The 18,329-nt window shown below is 43.6% G+C and overlaps 1 protein-coding gene across 2 annotated transcripts in view; it reads right to left on the bottom strand.

The window, feature by feature from the left end:
- LOC146656543 (whirlin-like) overlaps positions 1-18,329 on the bottom strand; it is a 69,458-nt gene that overhangs the window by 36,460 nt on the left and 14,669 nt on the right. The window lies entirely within an intron of this gene.

Genomic DNA, 18,329 nt, shown 5'->3' on the forward strand with positions numbered 1-18,329 from the left:
CACACCGACAACTGACAGGAGCTGAGACCAGAGATGGAGAAAAATGGATCCAAAAAATGGATTTAAATGTTCATTTTTATAAGACCTACAAGAAGTTCAAACTCCATGGGCAAGAACACAGTTTGTATAACTGAACAACACATTTGCAAACAGGGCAAGCTTCTCATACACAGTGTGCAGGTGAAAGACACAATAACATGATGCTGTTTGAATATTTCAACAGCGCTTGGTCTGATGGAGGTTAAACTATGTATATGTTTGAACAGGAAACGGGACAAGACCAAATATGGAAGCAAAAACATTAAAGAACAAAACATGCATGTACATGAAGGACAAATAATGGCTTTTATGGCCAGTTTTCCTTGTTTTAACACTCTGTTTATCTTCACTACAATGAAATCTTTTGTATTTTCTGAGTCATGTATTTTCAGTGGCTGAGCACCAACAACACAAATACAGACAAAAGTTTGCATTATTACTATTTTATTCAATATATTTTTGCTACTTTTTGCTACTGTGGACCCTACACAACTAAAAACTGTATACATGGGACTACATGTCTACATGAACTTAATGTTACCAATGAACTCTCTTAACAGGAAGAACCAGGCAGCCATCTGCTCTGACTGATGGAGGTGAGGAGACGTAGACAGCGGAGATTCATAATAGAGATTTACAATAGCTAATGATTCCATTCAAAGTGATATATAAACATGAAGGGGTGAGTGAAGGAGAAACACTGGGAAGCAACTGTTGTTGTGATTTGGAAACATAAACATTACAAAACAAACCATCATAAACAATATAACTTTATATAAAACTGAGCTGAATTCAAAGTCCCCTGCAGCTCCAAACTACTGTGCACTTTTTATGTTTCTTCTGCCTTTTCGTTGCATCCTCCTGCAACGCACTGATCACTTTCAGTCATCAGGAACTAACAGGCATCGTCCTTTGCCTGAACCTAGACTTTACTTCAGATTGGACCGACCGGGCGCTCCATTTGTTATTTCAGCAAGTGATGCAAACAGTGCAGGGAGAGGAAACAAGAGCAAGGATGAAGAGCTGTCTATCCAATCCAGCGGCGAAACCAAACCAGGCCATGTCCATTCAGCGCAGGCGATTTTATCTACCTCATGAGCTAACACTAACCATAGTTACCATTGTTTACATTCGTCCGAATGCTAACGTTAGCACCCAACCACTTCCAACTTATTATAAGTGAACAGCAGAGAGGGACCTGTTGGGCGTCCATGTTGTTGCTGGGAACTTTAATAAGCCATGTTTGAAATCTGTACTCCCCAAATTCCACCAGCATGTTTAAGTGTCCTACCAGTGGGGACAGGACACTGGACTGTGTGTACAGTAGCATCAGTGCAACATCCCTCTGCCACTGTGGACAATCTTACAACCTCTCTCCACTCCTCATCCCTGCCTCCACCCCCTCAAGAAACAAACCCCTACAAGCAAATTAAAACATGACCAGATGATGCTCCAGCTACAGGACTGGTTTGAGCTGACAGGTCCATCTTTGAACATCTTGACCTGGAGACTTTCACTCAGTCTGTGCTCTTCTACGTTAAGTGCTGTGTAGAGAATGTGACAGTGACTAAAACCATCCAGGTTTTTCTTAAACGAAAACCTTGGATGACGAGTAAAGTCCTGGTTCTGATCAGAACACATAACTCAGCCTTCAGGCTGAGGGACAGTTCTCTCTACAGCCAACCTGAGGAGGGCTTCCTCAGAGACAACAACCCCCACCAGGTGTGGAGAGGCATCCAAGCCCCCCAACCCCCGACAGCAGCCTAAAACTCACAGAGGAGTGCAACACCTTCTTTGCTCAGTTTGAGGCTGATACAGACTGGTATAGACATCCTCAACTACAGACCTGTAGCCCTCACGTCTGTAGCCAGGAGTTGTTTTGAGCAGATAGTGTCTCAGCATATCAGAGGCTGTCTAAACCCCTCCCACGACCCTCATCAGTTTGCTTACAGAGCAAACGGGGATGCCACGACCATCATCCTTCAGTGAGAGCTGACCTATCTGGAGAACAGGAAGATCTACATGAGGATGCTCTTCGTGGACTACAGCTCAGCTTCCAACACCATAGTACCACCAAACTGGACCATCTTCACCTGTCACCTGCTCCTGAATCAGCTTCTTAACAAACCAACATGTAAATTTTTTGTCTCAGAAACTTTTCTTACCACACCTTTTCTCTTCATTCAAGTTTCCACTAATGTGTTTTGATACAGGACTCTGTGAACAGCCAGCCTATTCAGCAGCGACCATCTGTGGGTGATGGAGGGTGCTGATGTTTGTCACCTGCACAGCTATCAAGTTAGCAGACTTCCCCGTGATTGCAGATGTGTTTACTGAACTAGGCGAGAGATATGTGGTATTTATACTGTTGATTTGCTCTGACTGGGCTATATAAAAGCTTTCCTTTTTGAAATAAGTTACAGAGAATTATTTTTCTTTTTTTCCTTGTGCATTAGTATGTTCACACTAACAGAAATGACTGAATAACACAACACAGGTTAAACTGTTATACTAACGGGGCAGACCATAGCAAAAAAAGGTAATAACAGTGGGGGGAACCATAGCCCTGCCCCCCATGACACAAAGCTGACGTGTACCGTAAACCTACGCATACAGGTCAGGATTTAAGGTTTGACTCTCATCATCCACTGGAGCACAAACTGGGCGTCATCAGGACGCTACAACACAGAGCGAACACCAAGAAGAAGAAGAAGTCACTTCGATAAGTGATGAAACTCCAGACGTCCAGATGAACAGAATCTATCACATATGAATACACTTAATGTTTCATTCAGCTCATGCAGTTTATCTTCAGATTTGTCCTCACTTCATTCTTACATGAACATCCATGTCCACATAATTTGGTTTTAATCCAGTTGCACAGAAATGCTTTCTTCGACCCTTTCTCTTCAGAACTCCGTGTCTGCTGATCAGAATATAATCAATGCCATTTATTTTATTAAATCATAACTTTAAAGTCAGACATTCTTTTAGATTAGTGGCTTCTTGGTGTTTGCACATGCTGCACTCTGTTTTAGCACTCTGTACCACTTTTAACAACAAGGTTGGATGTTAAGATCTTTTAGTCTCTTTCAGGTGCGATAACAGGTAAGCCATGGGTGCTTCAGTCTGTCTGTTATATGGTGTTTCATGGCTTGCAATGTTCTGCTAGTCCTAAAAATGCTACTACCTTCAATCAACTGTTCATGGAGCTGTTCTCTTGCTTGTAGACTGACAGTATACGCCTACTTCTTCGACAGTTTTTCAACTTGACTAGATGAGTAATTAAGTATTCTTAAAGCAAAAAAAGAATATGTTTTCAGAAACTTTAGTTTCTGACACAAAAAGTAATTAACCAGGGAGGCAAAAGGAACAACTTTGTTTTCCCTTATGTGATAACTTTATAAGATAAACTCGAGAATTTTCTCCAAGTGTCACAGTGAAGTTCAGAACCAGCAAAGCCCTCAGATGAAACCCGTTCCTCTCCAGGACAAAGCACAACCTAAACCATATAGTGTATGCTGTGCAACACAGTGGACCCTTAAAAAGATCAAATGCTAAGACCTTTTACCCTCTCTATAAACTTTCATAGACATGCAGGAGACCAGGTCAACAGGGCAGTACATCAATGCCCAAAGGAGAAAGGACACTATTTCAAGCATGCTAATATTCCCATTAGGATCCAGTGGAAAACAGCCAGTGGAAACTGTGCCACCACTGGCTGAAGACAAAGGAAGAGGAAGGTTTGTTAAGTGGGAAAGGACATTTAAAGTCCCTGATGATAGGAACTATGACTATGATAAAGGGAAAGGGTTGGCTTACATGATGGAGAGAAGAAAACTAAATATACTGTGTAAAACCAGATAAACGGGAGGTAAGGCCAGGAGCACTGGAGGCAGATTCAAGCTGTTCTACCATGGTGTTGGTAGAAGAAAGAGGATATAAACAGGATTGTGACGAGAGTGTCCAAAAGGCTCATGAGTTTGAAGCTGGAAATTGAAGGGATAATATTAAATGTTGACAGTAAATATGCCCTTCAGGTTGGATTTGTACCACAGGGACCACCGTTGCCTTCAAATTCCACATCTTCTCTAGGTATTCTCTAAGCCCCTGCAGTTTCTTCTAATGTTCATTTTTCCTTATGTTGCTATCACCTAACTGTCGCTACGGCCTTCGTCCTCTGCTTGTCCACCAACACTACATCCTGTTGTTTAACCATTAGCAGGTTTTCTGTCTGTATCTGGAAGTCCCTCAGGATTTTGGCTCGGTCATTCTCAAACACCCGAGAGGTTAGTCCGTGGGCCATATTTGGCAGAGATGTTCCTGTACTATGCTAGTCACTTAGTTCCATGTAACTCCCTGCTAGCATCTTGCACCTTGTTTTTATGTGCTGGATTGTCTCAGGGGCATACCTGCACAACCTGAACTTGGAGTCTTGCCTGGTGTAGTAGCCTCTATTAATCTTGTGCTTAAAGCTTGTTCCTGTGATTACTCTCTGCTGTCGTAACTTAGTCTGTATCTCAGTGTCAGTAGTTTCCTGTTTTATTTTGGTATCTGTTCTTCCCTGTATCTTGTGTCTCTATTGCCTCAGCCTTCCCTTGCTTTTTGTCACATTCTCCTGTGTGGTTGTGTCCTCCCTCCCAGTATGTTTTCCTTGTTGAGTTCTTTTTAAAAATGAAAAATGTATTTTTCATGAGTGATCTGGGCAAGAGGGAAGAAGATAACTGTTCTATGCAAATATCTGAAATGGACGAAAATTACTGGATTGACTATAATGCAGAACAGAAAAGTAGGTGCAATAACGGGTTATAAAAATATTTGCAAAACAGGTAATTTTTTTATAAGCGAACCCCTTCATAACTTCATTTTCTTCATAACCTTTATATAAGCTAAGCCCTTCGTCTGTTTGAGTACAGGCACAGGAAACATAAGCAAAGACATTAGAGATAATAAAAAAAACCCAAAGAAATATCTGAAATTATTTTTGGCACACATTAACTTTTTGGCAAAGGTGAGTGTGTTATCGCTGGCTGTGCTGTGCAGCTGAACTGGGCAGATGGTTCAAAACGCATCTAAACATTAAATAAAAAGTGAAGGCCTGAAAAGCAGTGCGGAGGAAGTAAAGGGCTTTAAAATGTGTTTCTTCTGTTTTTGTAGCCAGCTGTGAAACTAGTTTTATCATTACAAACTTAACCTCTTCAAAAAATGGTGTCTTTGCCATTGCTGCACATGTTACAGGTCCGGGTCAAAATGAAACCTTCTGGCAGTGCTAGTGTTAAATGTGTTATCCTGTTACTGTTTATATTAGTCTGCTTGAAGCATCTCACATCTCCTTGTAATGAGTGAAGCAGTGGTAAAGATTGGAATCAGTCACCTCACTTCCAGTTTTTCATTGTGACATATTAGGCCTCAAACGTTATCAGTCACATGATCACAATTTGATACAAGCCGCTAAAAAAGCGCGAAACAGGCTTCGGAGCCTCAATGTCCCATCGATAATAAAACCTCTTTTTACTTTACTCCTCTTGTTACTCCTCGAGTCCTGCTTTCTGGGTCCAACTCTCCCAGCAACACAGCCAGCCCTGACAATTAGACTTCTCCACAGACAATAAAATAACTGACCCAGTTAAGCTACAGAGATTGATAGTGGTCTGCAACTAGAGCTTCACTAACAAATGGCAGACAGAAAATGCTGGATAACAAAGTATGTCACCGCGGGCGAGTCACTTTTCTTTGTTCAGCCTTGCATCATAGCAGTGCTGAGGCAGAAGTAGCTGTTCTATTCTGAGCTCAGTGTTTCTGCAAGCTCAGAGCCATCCAGAGCAGGAAAGAATCAAAGATGGGTGCTGTAACAAGCAGAGACAAGTGGCACTCAAGTGCAATTTGAGCTATATATGCTTCCCCACAATGCTTCAACTGTGAGGGAGTGGGTGGAAGAGGAGCTCTTAGCAGCCCTTGCATGGGGCTGGATGGGTAGGTGGTTAAAGAGAGAAAAAGAAGGGAAATGTTTCTATGATAAAATGGATTTATTTTTATGCTGGAGGCGAGGTGATTCACAGGACAAAATGACAGTGCCGAGGTCAGCACTGGTCACTCAGATTATAAGGGCCACAGTGAGGGCCCTTAATTGTGACTGAATCACTACTTCTGCCTCTAAGCATTGCTCATGCTTAAGTGTCGGTTTGTTTTCTACTCTTTCTGCAGAATAAGAAATCTGAAACGGTCCAAGAAAAGTCCAAATCATTTAAATCCTTTTTTCATCAGGTTTCATGGTTGATGGTTTTTTCATGCTAGCCTGGAGAAAACAAAACACAACAAATAAACAACTTGATTCATGCAGGATTTAATTATTTTTAAATAAATCTATACCAGTATTATTTCATTCATAATTATATCGATTCGCTGGCTCAGCTCAAGTTGTTACTTGCATGTTAAATTTAAAGCTTAATCTAATGAACATTAGTAAAACATGTGTAGTGTGTTTGTGTGTACCAACAGCAATACACACACATGTGTAAATCTTTCTCAATAGTCTAAATTTGTAGTCGGCTGCTTTGATTTGGTTTTCTCTTCTGCTACGTGGCACTATCTGTTTGTGTGTCTGTGTGTGTGTAGATGTGTCGACTGTCATCTCTAATCTGCCATGCCAGCTGTTTTCCTGCACTTCATCTATCATAGTTGCTGCATCTGAATTCTCTTTCTCTTGCTGCCTCAGTCTCTCTGAAGCCCACAGACATGTATGTGTACCTGAACTGCAGATTCAATTCAATTCAATTCAATTTTATTTATATAGCACCAAATCACAACAAAAGTCACCTCAAGGCGCTTCATAGATACAGAGAAAAACCCAACAATCATATGACCCCCTATGAGCAGCACTTTGGCGACAGTGGGAAGGAAAAACTCCCTTTTAACAGGAAGAAACCTCCAGCAGAACCAGGCTCAGGGAGGGGCGGGGCCATCTGCTGTGATTGGTTGGGGTGAGAGAAGGAAGACAGGATAAAGACATGCTGTGGAAGAGAGACAGAGGTTAATAACAGATATGATTCAATGCAGAGAGGTCTGTTAACACATAGTGAGTGAGAAAGGTGACTGGAAAGGAAAAACTCAATGCATCATGGGAATCCCCGGCAGCCTACGTCTATTGCAGCATAACTAAGGGAGGATTCAGGGTCACCTGGTCCAGCCCTAACTATATGCTTTAGCAAAAAGGAAAGTTTGAAGCCTAATCTTGAAAGTAGAGATAGTGTCTGTCTCCTGAATCCAAACTGGAAGCTGGTTCCACAGAAGAGGGGCCTGAAAACTGAAGGCTCTGCCTCCCATTCTACTTTTAAATACTCTAGGAACAACAAGTAGGCCTGCAGAGCGAGAGCGAAGTGCTCTAATAGGGTGATATGGTACTACAAGGTCATTAAGATAAGATGGGGCCTGATTATTTAAGACCTTGTATGAGAGGAGCAGGATTTTGAATCCTGAATATTCAACATTCGGACACCACGGCGCCAGCTGCAGGCCCAAGGCTGGAGCCCACCAAAACAACTCCCTGATAACGACTGTGTGATGACTATTCTTCCTGTCCCATGAAGGCCACCTGGGTTGGCTAGCAGACTGTTTACTTAGCCTGATAGTGCGAAGGACACTGTCTCCGCTGAACTCTGGACACACACACACACTTACACTGATATGCACACACTGATCCCCCCTCCCTTTCCAACGCCTTCGATGCTTGTGCCCTACCGGGGAAGATAGCAGTCAACTGGACCAGCGCAGATGCTGCAGGACCGGATGCGCTGTCTACGCCGGCTCTCTCTTACCCTTTACCCGCCCCTGTTGCTTGTCTCGTGTTTCTATGGTGTATTGATAGTCATGTGCTTTTGTGCTGAGGTGTTTTTTCTTTTATCAAACTGTTCTCCCACCAGGAGCTCAGTCTGAGTGGAGTTAAATTCTCCTCCTCTTACCTCATGTTATGTATTTTCGTTGTTTTTTCCTATCAGCCTACCTTTCTGACATGTCTCCCCAATGTGATGTTTGTGTAAAGTTGGTCAGAAGGTTCCTTTGTGAGTGCGCATGCGCCATTAGCGTGCTGCCTGCTGTAACCCTAATTTCCCTCGGGATGAATAAAGTATTCTGATTTCTGATTTCTGATTTAACAGGAAGCCAAAACAGGAGAAATCTGCTCTCTCTTTCTAGTCCCTGTCAGGACTCTTGCTGCAGCATTTTGGATCAGCTGAAGGCTTTTCAGGGAGTTTTTAGGACTTCCTGATAATAATGAATTACAGTCGTCCAGCCTGGAAGTAATAAATGCATGAACTAGTTTTTCAGCGTCACTCTGAGACAGGATATTTCTAATTTTAGAGATGTTGCACAAATGGAAGAAAGCAGTCTTACATATTTGTTTAATATGTGCATTGAAGGACATGTCCTGGTCAAACATGACTCCAAGGTTCCTCACAGTGTTACTGGAGGCCAAGGTAATGCCATCCAGAGTAAGAATCTGGTTAGATACCATATTTCTAAGATTTTCAGGGCCGAGTACAATAACCTCAGTTTGATCTGAATTAAGAAGCAGAAAGTTAGCGGCCATCCAGGTCTTTATGTCTTTAAGACATTCCTGCAGTTTAACTCATTGGTGTGTGTTATCTGGCTTCATGGACAGATAGAGCTGGGTGTCATCTGCATAGCAGTGTAAATGTATGCTATGTCTTCTAATGATGCTGCCTAAGGGAAGCATGTATAATGTAAACAGAATTGGTCCTAGCACTGAACCCTGTGGAACTCCATAATTAACCTCAGTGTGTGAAGAGGACTCTCCATTTACATGCACAAACTGGAGTCTATTAGATAGATATGATACAAACCACTGCAGTGCAGTACCTGTAATACCTACAGCATGTTCTAATCGCTCTAATAGGATATTATGGTCGACAGTATCGAACGCTGCACTGAGGTCTAGCAGGACAAGCACAGAGATGAGTCCACTGTCAGAGGCCATAAGAAGATCATTTGTAACCTTCACTAAAGCTGTTTCTGTGCTGTGATGAGCTCTGAAACCTGACTGAAACTCTTCAAATAAACCTCTGCAGATGATCTGTTAGCTGTTTGACAACTACTCTTTCAAGGATGTTTGATATGAAAGGAAGGTTGGAGATTGGCCTATAATTAGCTAAGACTGCTGGGTCTAGAGATGCTTTTTGAGTAAAGGTTTAACTACAGCCAGCTTGAAGGCCTGTGGTACATAGCTGATTATTAGAGATAGGTTGATCATATTTAAGATCGAAGAATTAATTAATGGCAGGACTTCTTTGAGCATGACATTCCCAAACAAATATTTCTTTGGTACGTTTTCTATAACAAATAATATATAAACTAATAAATATGCATTCACACCTAGTCTGCTGTGAGAGTGCCGGCTTGCTGCTGCAGCTCCTGCAGTTTCTTGTGTTTTTCTACATAGTTTCTTATAGTTGTAGATAATGTTTTTAAAATGTTAGTTTTTAAAAACTATGGACCTTAGTCAATTTTTCTGTGCTTTTATGGTGCTCACAGGCTTTTTTCATGGGGGTGGGGGGACCAACAGCTGATGAAAACTGACTACAAGCTGACTCTGGTGCTACTCTTAAAAAGCCTTTGAAAAAAGGTGTGTTTTTAAAAGTGATTTCAAGTGTTGGGGCCAGCCTAATATGAAGGGCAGTTTATTCCATAATTTGGGGGCCAAAACAGCAAAAGCTCGGTCCCCCCGGTGTTTCAGTCTCAACATGGGGACAGCAAGGAGTGACTGGTCAGTTGATGTGAGAGACCTTTGTGGAGTGTATCGGTGTAGGTCTGACAGGTAAGAAGGAGCCATTTAAAGCTTTAAAAGCAAACAATGAAATGTTACAATTTTAAAATGATTCTAAAATGGACAGGCAGCCAGTGTAAAGACGCACTGATACCAAATATAGTATTAAAGTGACATTAATACCATCCAACCACAAGGTGCTCAGGATGGGTGTCACCACCTCTACTGTCTCCTGGATTGCTGACTGTAAGAGAGCCCTCAGTTTGTACAGCTGGGGGGGGGGGGGGCATCATTCTACATTCCTAAGATTTCATACGATTTCCAGTGCAACAGCAGAACATCCTACCTGGAGAATTTCTGTGATGATACTGCAGGTGGGCAGGAGTTGAAATACAGGGAACTGGTGAGAAACTTTAGTGAGTGCTCCAGCTACAGGACTGGTTTGAGCTGACAGGTCTATCTTTGAACATCTTGACCTGGAGACTTTCGCTCAGTCTGTGCTCTTCTACATTAAGTGCTGTGTAGAGAATGTGACAGTGACTAAAACCATCCAGGTTTTTCTTAAATGGGGGACAGTTTTCTCTACAGCCAACCTGAGGAGGGTTTCCTCAGAGACAACAACCCCCACCAGGTGTGGAGAGGCATCCAAGCCCCCCAACCCCCGACAGCAGCCTAAAACTCACAGAGGAGTGCAACACCTTCTTTGCTCAGTTTGAGGCTGATACAGACTGGTATAGACATCCTCAACTACAGACCTGTAGCCCTCACGTCTGTAGCCAGGAATTGTTTTGAGCAGATAGTGTCTCAGCATATCAGAGGCTGTCTAAACCCCTCCCACGACCCTCATCAGTTTGCTTACAGAGCAAATGAGGATACCATGACTAGGACTGTGCGATATGACCAAAATCTCATTTCCCGATATAAGACATCTATCGTCCCGATAACGATATAAATCACAAAAATTTAACATTTTCTGTAAATTCGGTGAATCTCGGGCAGCTCGACTTGCATGAAGTGTTTCCAGCTGTGCGTCATGTAGCTGGAGTCGAGTGTTTTAACGATGCATGAAATGATACATCTTTAGACATAAGTTGTAACGGTGCCGTTTTCTTTGTGAGTATTTATTACACGGCGTGCTGCGGGGAAAAGCCTGTTCTAACGTTTGAGTCTAAGGTTTATTTTTTAGCACCTGGCGGCTCTTTTGCTTCTCATCCGTAAATAATCTGCTCTTTCACGTGATTCAGTTTATTTTGAAAAGTCTCAACAGGATCTTGAGCTTTATTGTGAAAGGTTTATGTGGAAAATAAACAAGCGGACACGCGGTGGTGTTACCGTCGTTGTTGCTAACGACAACGCATGAAAACAGGCGCTTGTCCGTCCGTAGTGTGGTTATAGAGAACTTTAATAAATGATTACAGCCACTACAGTGACCATCAGAACCATGACACAATATTGCTGTAAACAGTTTATTTTGCGACACCACGAAACAAACGATAGCGTAAAATGAAACGATAGACGGTTTTATATCGTCACCCGATATATATCGTTATATCGAACAGCACTAGGAGAAGTGTAGTCGGATGGTAACAAAGAGAGGGAAGGTAGTCAGAACTGAGGGGATCGAAATACCAGAAGGCAACGTTGCAGACATAGAGGACAGCTACAAGTACCTGGAGATCCCACAGGCAAATGGGAACCATGAAGAGGCCGCTAGGAAAGCTGCAACCACCAAGTACCTGCAGAGGGTCAGGCAAGTCCTGAGGAGTCAGCTGAACGGTAAGAACAAGATCCGGGCCATCAACACGTACGCCCTGCCCGTGATCAGGCACCCTGCTGGGATAATAAGGAGGCCAGAGGACGAGATCAAAGCTACTGACATCAAGACCAGAAAACTCCTGACTATGAATGGAGGGTTTCATCCCAAGTTCAGCACCCTGTAGGCGAGTGGCTCCAGCAGATCCCAGGAACAACATCGGAGATCTCTGTCCAGAAGAGCGCAGTCCTTGGAACAGCTAAGATACTGCAGGACCCTCAAGCTCCCAGGCCTCTGGTAGAGGATCTGAGCATGAGGGATAAAGACTACAGGAGTGAGAGGAGTATTTTTTCTATATATATATTACAATAAAGTTGTCAGATGGTGGGTCTGTGACAGAGAAATCTGCAATAGATTGCTTTTTTAAGTATAAAAATTCAAACCTACAAAAACATATTTAGTTTTTCATGTCTAATATTTGAAATAAGTCCTACAAAAAATGTTCTGTAGAAAACAACTGGATCCTGGAGATCACTCCGCCTGTGCTGATCACACAATCGTGCAATACTGTGACCACGGTCCTGCTCTCCGATCTCTTGTAGCAACAGAACATGATGTCAGACTGCTGCCTCTCTCTTCAGGGAACTGAATCAATTCGGTTTCTCCCACACACTGATGTCTGTTACTTAGAATATGTGCTTTGCATAGAGAGCTGCATTCAAGGGCCCTTGACAGTAACATAACTTTGGGCTTATCAAGCTGACAGCAAAGGATAACTTACTCCTCCTCCTCCTCCATTTGAAAAGCTGCTATTTTGGGAGCTCATCGAAGGCCGGTGCCTGTGAAGTCATCTGATTGTGATTATGTAATGTTATTTCTCCACATATAAGTAGAATGAAAGAGTCATTGTTTAAAAATAAATTCAAACACTTGCCAAAGTTAGACATGCTGCTGCTCTCAAAGATCACTACAAGCTGAACACACAGAAAATACTGCAATAAAGACTCAAAGTGCTTTTCACAGATTTCACAACATCTGATCTGCTGTTAACGTATAATAGTTTTGAGTCCACAAAAATGGATTCCCTCTGATGTTTACTATGAGATATACAAAACCACCACAGCATGTTTAAACCAGCGAAGAACAGTAATAAATGTCAAATAAATGTCAAATAAAATAAAGGGTTTGCACACAATAAAACCACTAAGAAAATGCTGAATTATATAATAAAAAACAAAACAAAGCCTGAGTCACATACTTTTCTGAAATTAATCTCACTTAATAGGTCAAGGTCGAGTTTATTTATATAGCACATTACCAGCAGTCTATGCTGCATAAAGTGCTTAACAATGTAACATGCCACTAAAATAAATAAAATGCACAACAATGATGCAGTAAAATATAGATAAATAAATAAAATAAGTAAATATAAACAACTGAAACAACAACAACAAATAAGTTATTCAAGTTATTCAAGATGGCGGCGCGCACAGACGCAGCGGCTCACTGCTCCTCACGTTCGGTGTTTTGTTTTTTACTTTCTCTACATGTATCTGTGTGGATGTGTGTGCTTTTTATCATTATACATCGAGTAGAGTCCACCTACAGTCGTCAGGACCTTTTGAGTTTGGGATTACGCTGTGCAAGGAGCATTACATCGGACTACCACCACTTTCACAGCATTCCGGAGGACATAATAAGAGCTCCAGGGTCTCCGTGGTTGGTTCTTCCCAGCGGCAAGACAAAGAGGAAACGTAAACAAAGGAGGCAAAAGCGTGGCTGCAGGGCGGGTCCACTAGCTCGGCTAAAGAAACAGCCATTTAAGCCACCGCTTCCGAGTATTTTCCTCTCCAACGTCAGGTCCATAACCAACAAAATCGACGAACTGAGATTACAAATTGCAGTCAATAAGTGTGTACGGGACAGCAGCATAATATTACTCACAGAGACTTGGCTGCAGCCATCAATTCCGGACTCGGCTATTGAGCTAGCAGGCCGCACGGTCCACCGTCACGACAGGAACGGCCACTCCGGTAAGATCAAAGGAGGGGGTTTATGCATCTACACCAATGACAGCTGGTGCAAAAACACAAAGACTGTAGACAGCCACTGTTCCCCGGATTTGGAATACTTGACTGTGAAGTGCAGACCCGTCTACATACCTCGCGAGTTTACTGTTGTCATGGTAACGGCCGTGTATGTACCACCCGATGCTAATGCTAACTCTGCCATGGAGGAGCTGCACAAGACAATAAGCAACCAGCAGAACTCCCATCCAAACGCAGTGCACATTATAGCTGGGGACTTCAACCATGCTGATTTAAGGTCAGTATTCCCCAGATTTGAACAGCATATTAAATGTGCAACGAGGGGGAAAAACACATTGGATAAAGCCTACAGCAACATCCAAAAAGGCTACAGAGCAACCCCTCTACCACATCTAGGTTTGTCAGACCACACGTCCATGCTGTTGATCCCTGCATACACTCCCATTAGGAGAAGAGCCCCCCCAGTCACAAAAACTGTGAAAACCTGGCCAGAAGGTGCATCACATCAGCTGCAGGACTGTTTTGAAAACACGGACTGGAGCGTGTTCGAACATCAGGACCTTGAAGAGCACACAACATCAGTGCTCTCATATATTAACTTCTGTGTCAACAGTGTCACTGTGGACAAACGTCTCCGGGTGTATTCCAACCAGAAACCCTGGATGACTAAAGAGGTCCAGGTCCTGCTGAAGCAACGTGACGCCGCTTTTAGATCCGGTGATGGTACGCAGTACAGTGCAGCCAGATCTCAGTTGAAAAGAGGCATCAGAGAGGCCAAGGCAGCGTACAAGAGAAGGATCGAAGACCACTTCACCACCAACAACTCACGACAGGTATGGCAGGGAGTTCAGCACTTAACCAACTACAAACCTGGCAATACCACGTTGACTGAGGGTAACGCGGAGCTTGCAGAGGAGCTGAACCACTTCTTCACACGCTTTGAGGTGAAGGGACCAAAGGCAGCAGCAGCAAAAACATCGGACAGCAGCAGCCCAAGCCTCATAGTGCAGGAATATGAGGTGAGGCGCACACTGAGGGCAGTGAACCCCAGGAAGGCCACCGGACCAGATGGGGTAACCGCAAAGGTCCTAAAAGAGTGTGCAGACCAGCTGGCTGGGGTCTTCACTAAGATCTTCAACACTTCACTGTCCCAGTCCTGCATCCCGCCGTGCCTAAAGTCAGCCACAATTGTCCCACTGCCAAAGCGTACTAACATTAGCAGCCTCAACGACTACCGACCAGTTGCTCTAACACCTGTTATAATGAAGTGCTTTGAGAAACTGGTCTGACGTCACATCATGTCCTGCCTGCCACCCACACTCGACCCGCTCCAGTTTGCATACAGAGCTAACAGATCAACTGAAGATGCCATTGCTACAACGCTCCACACCACCATCTCTCACCTGGAAGTGCAGGGCCGTTACGCCAGGCTGCTCTTTGTTGACTTTAGCTCTGCTTTCAATACGATACTCCCGGACAGACTAATAATCAGAATCAGAATCAGAATACTTTATTGATCCCTGGGGGAAATTATTTTTTGTTACAGTGCTCCATTTTAAACCAACATTAAGACAAGACAGACAATACGCTAACTAAGAATAGTACAATATATACATATATATACATACATACATACATACATACATAAGTCACTCATAAATAAATAGTTGGAAAAGAAACATGTGTAGCTGTAGCAGCAAACAGTGTGTTAAGTGGATGCGTTGTACAGGGAGCCACAGGCAGGAATGATTTCCTGTGTGGTTCAGTGGTGCTTTTCGGTAATCTCAGTCTCTCACTGAACGAGCTCCTGTGACTGACCAGCATGTCATGGAGTGGGTGGGAGGTGTTATCCAACATTGTCTTTATCTTGGACAGCATCCGCCTCTCCGACACCACCTTGAGGGAGTCCAGCTCCATCCCCACAACATTGCTGGCCTTACGGATCAGTTTATTAAGTCTGTTGGCATCTGCGACCCTCAGCCTGCTCCCCCAGCATGCAACAGCATAGAGGATCGCACTGGCCACAACAGACTCATAGAAAATCCTCAGCATTTTCTGGCAGATGTTGAAGGACCTCAGTCGCCTCAAAAAATAGAGACGACTCTGGCCCTTCCTGTAAAGTGCTGTGGTGTTTTTAGCCCAGTCCAGTTTATTGTCAATGTGTACTCCAAGGTATTTATAGTCCTCCACAATGTCAACACTGACCCCCTGGATTGAAACAGGGGTCAAGTGTTTCCTGGTCTTCCTGAAGTCCACGATCAGTTCCTTGGTCTTTGCCACGTTGAGCTGCAGATGATTCTGCTCACACCACGTGACAAAGGAGTCGACCACAGCCCGGTACTCTGTCTCATCATCCCTGCTGATGCATCCAACCACCGCAGAGTCATCAGAAAACTTCTGAAGATGGCAGGTCTCTGTGCAGTGGCTGAAGTCTGTGGTGTAGAGGGTGAAGAGGAAGGGGGAGAGGACAGTCCCCTGTGGTGCCCCTGTGTTGCTAATCACCTTGTCAGACACACACTGTGGGAGACGTACATATTGTGGTCTTCCTGTCAGGTAATCAACAATCCAGGACACCAGAGAAGCATCCACCTGCATCGCTGCTAACTTATCACCCAGGAGGGTCGGCCTGATGGTGTTGAAATAGATAAACTGCTGGAAATTGGACTTCCTTCCACCACCTGCCGCTGGATCAGAGACTTCCTCTCAGACCGTGTACAGAGAGTTAGAGTGGGGCCTCATCTTTCCTCAGCCCTCAGCCTCAACACCGGCTCTCCACAAGGCTGTGTACTGAGTCCCCTACTGTACACTCTGTACACACATGACTGTGTTAGTTCCCACCCAGACAACACAGTCATCAAGTTTGCAGATGATACCACCGTGGTGGGGCTCATCTCAGGGGGAGATGAGACTGCATACAGAGCTGAAGTTCAGAGGCTGTCAGATTGGTGTGCAGACAACAACCTGGACCTCAATACCACCAAAACAAAAGAACTGGTAGTTGACTTCAGAAGGAGGAAGTCCGAGCTGCAGCCTGTCAGCATCAACGGGGAGTGCGTGGAAAGGGTCTCCAGTTTCAAGTTTCTGGGTGTGCACATAGACACAGACCTCCAATGGAGCTCTAACACCTCTGCGGTCTTAAAGAAGGCCCAACAGCGTCTCCACTTTCTGAGAATCCTCAGAAAAATGGACCTGAAGAAGGAGCTGCTGACCGTCTTCTACCGCTGCTCCATTGAAAGTGTGCTGACATATTGCATCGGTGTGTGGTTCTCCAGCTGCACCACAGCACACAGAAAGGCACTCCAGAGGGTCATCAACATGGCCCAAAAAATCATTGGACATCCTCTTCCCTCCCTGAAGGACCTGTACAGCACTCGCTGTCTCAAGAGGGCACGCAGCATCCTACGGGACTGCACACACCCAGGACACCGGGTGTTTAAGCTGCTGCCGTCTGGCAGGAGGTTCAGGCTGCTGAGGTCCCGAACAAATAGACTCAAGGACAGCTTCTACAACAGGGCAATAGCCCTGATCAATGTAAATAGCTGACCTGACTGGATACCTCCCTGGACTTTTTAGGGGGAGGTAACAATGTTTAAAACGATAACAATAATATTTATATTTATAACAAGGTGCAATAATAATTAATGTGCAATAATAACAGTGTGCAATACACATACACTTCTTCTTCTTTTTTATACTAAGTTAATATACTGTGTTGTGTTGTTTGTTACGTTGTGATGTGTCATATCGTGTCGTGTTGTGTTATATGTAGTGCCGACGTAGGACAGTTTTTCCAATTTCATTGTACTACTGTACTATGTATGACTGTGCAATGACAATAAAGAGTTATCTTATCTTATCTTATCTTAAGGCTTTTAAAACCAAGATGTTTTATTACCAAAATATTTAGGACGTGTGTTAAAAGCCAGAACATAAAATGTGTCTTCCGTAACAATTTTAAACGGTCAAGTGGTTGTGCAGATCTAATAATGAGGGGAAGACTACTCCACAGTCCAGGGCCTGCCACAGAGAAGGCTCTGTCACCACGAGATTTCAGTTTAGACCGTGGAAAAGTTAAGGTTAGTTTTGACCTGGACTTCACCGTTCTTCCTGGAGCATAAATAAATAGGAGCTGAGACAGGTACGAAAGGGCTCGGCCGTTAAGTGATTAAAAAAGTAACATTTTAAATTGGACCCTGTGCAGAACAGGAAGCCAATGTAGAGAAGCCAAAACTGGGTAATATGCTCCTTCTGTTGTGCCAGTTAGCAGATGCTAAAGACGATAAATAGAGGCCTGGTCCAAACCCAAGCACAGAGAATTGCAGCAGTCCAGTCTGCAGTTAATGAACAGATGAATACTGTAGGTGGGAGTAGCTCAGGAGATGGAGCAGGTCATCTAATGTTAAGATGGTTGGTGGTTTGATCCCTGGCTCCCCCCAGTCTGCATGCCAAATATCCTTGGGCAAGATATTAACCCCAAGTTGTTACTTACTAACTATCATTCACACTCTGAAGCATCCATCAGAGTGTGAATGATAGTTAGCACTTAAAGAAAGTATAGAAGGCAGTGCTTGTGTGAATGTGGCATGTTGTAGAGCACTTAGAGTGCTCTGGGAGAGAAGAAAAGCACTATATAAGAATCAATTCATTTACCATGAATAACATGTTCAAACACGTTAGCTGGAAGCTATGATTTTACCTTGGCTCACTGTTT

Source organism: Rhamphochromis longiceps, linkage group LG12, assembly GCF_057381845.1.
Source record: "Rhamphochromis longiceps isolate RC_006_pf linkage group LG12, R_longiceps_female_GT1.1, whole genome shotgun sequence".
Taxonomy (NCBI): Eukaryota; Metazoa; Chordata; class Actinopteri; order Cichliformes; family Cichlidae; genus Rhamphochromis; species Rhamphochromis longiceps.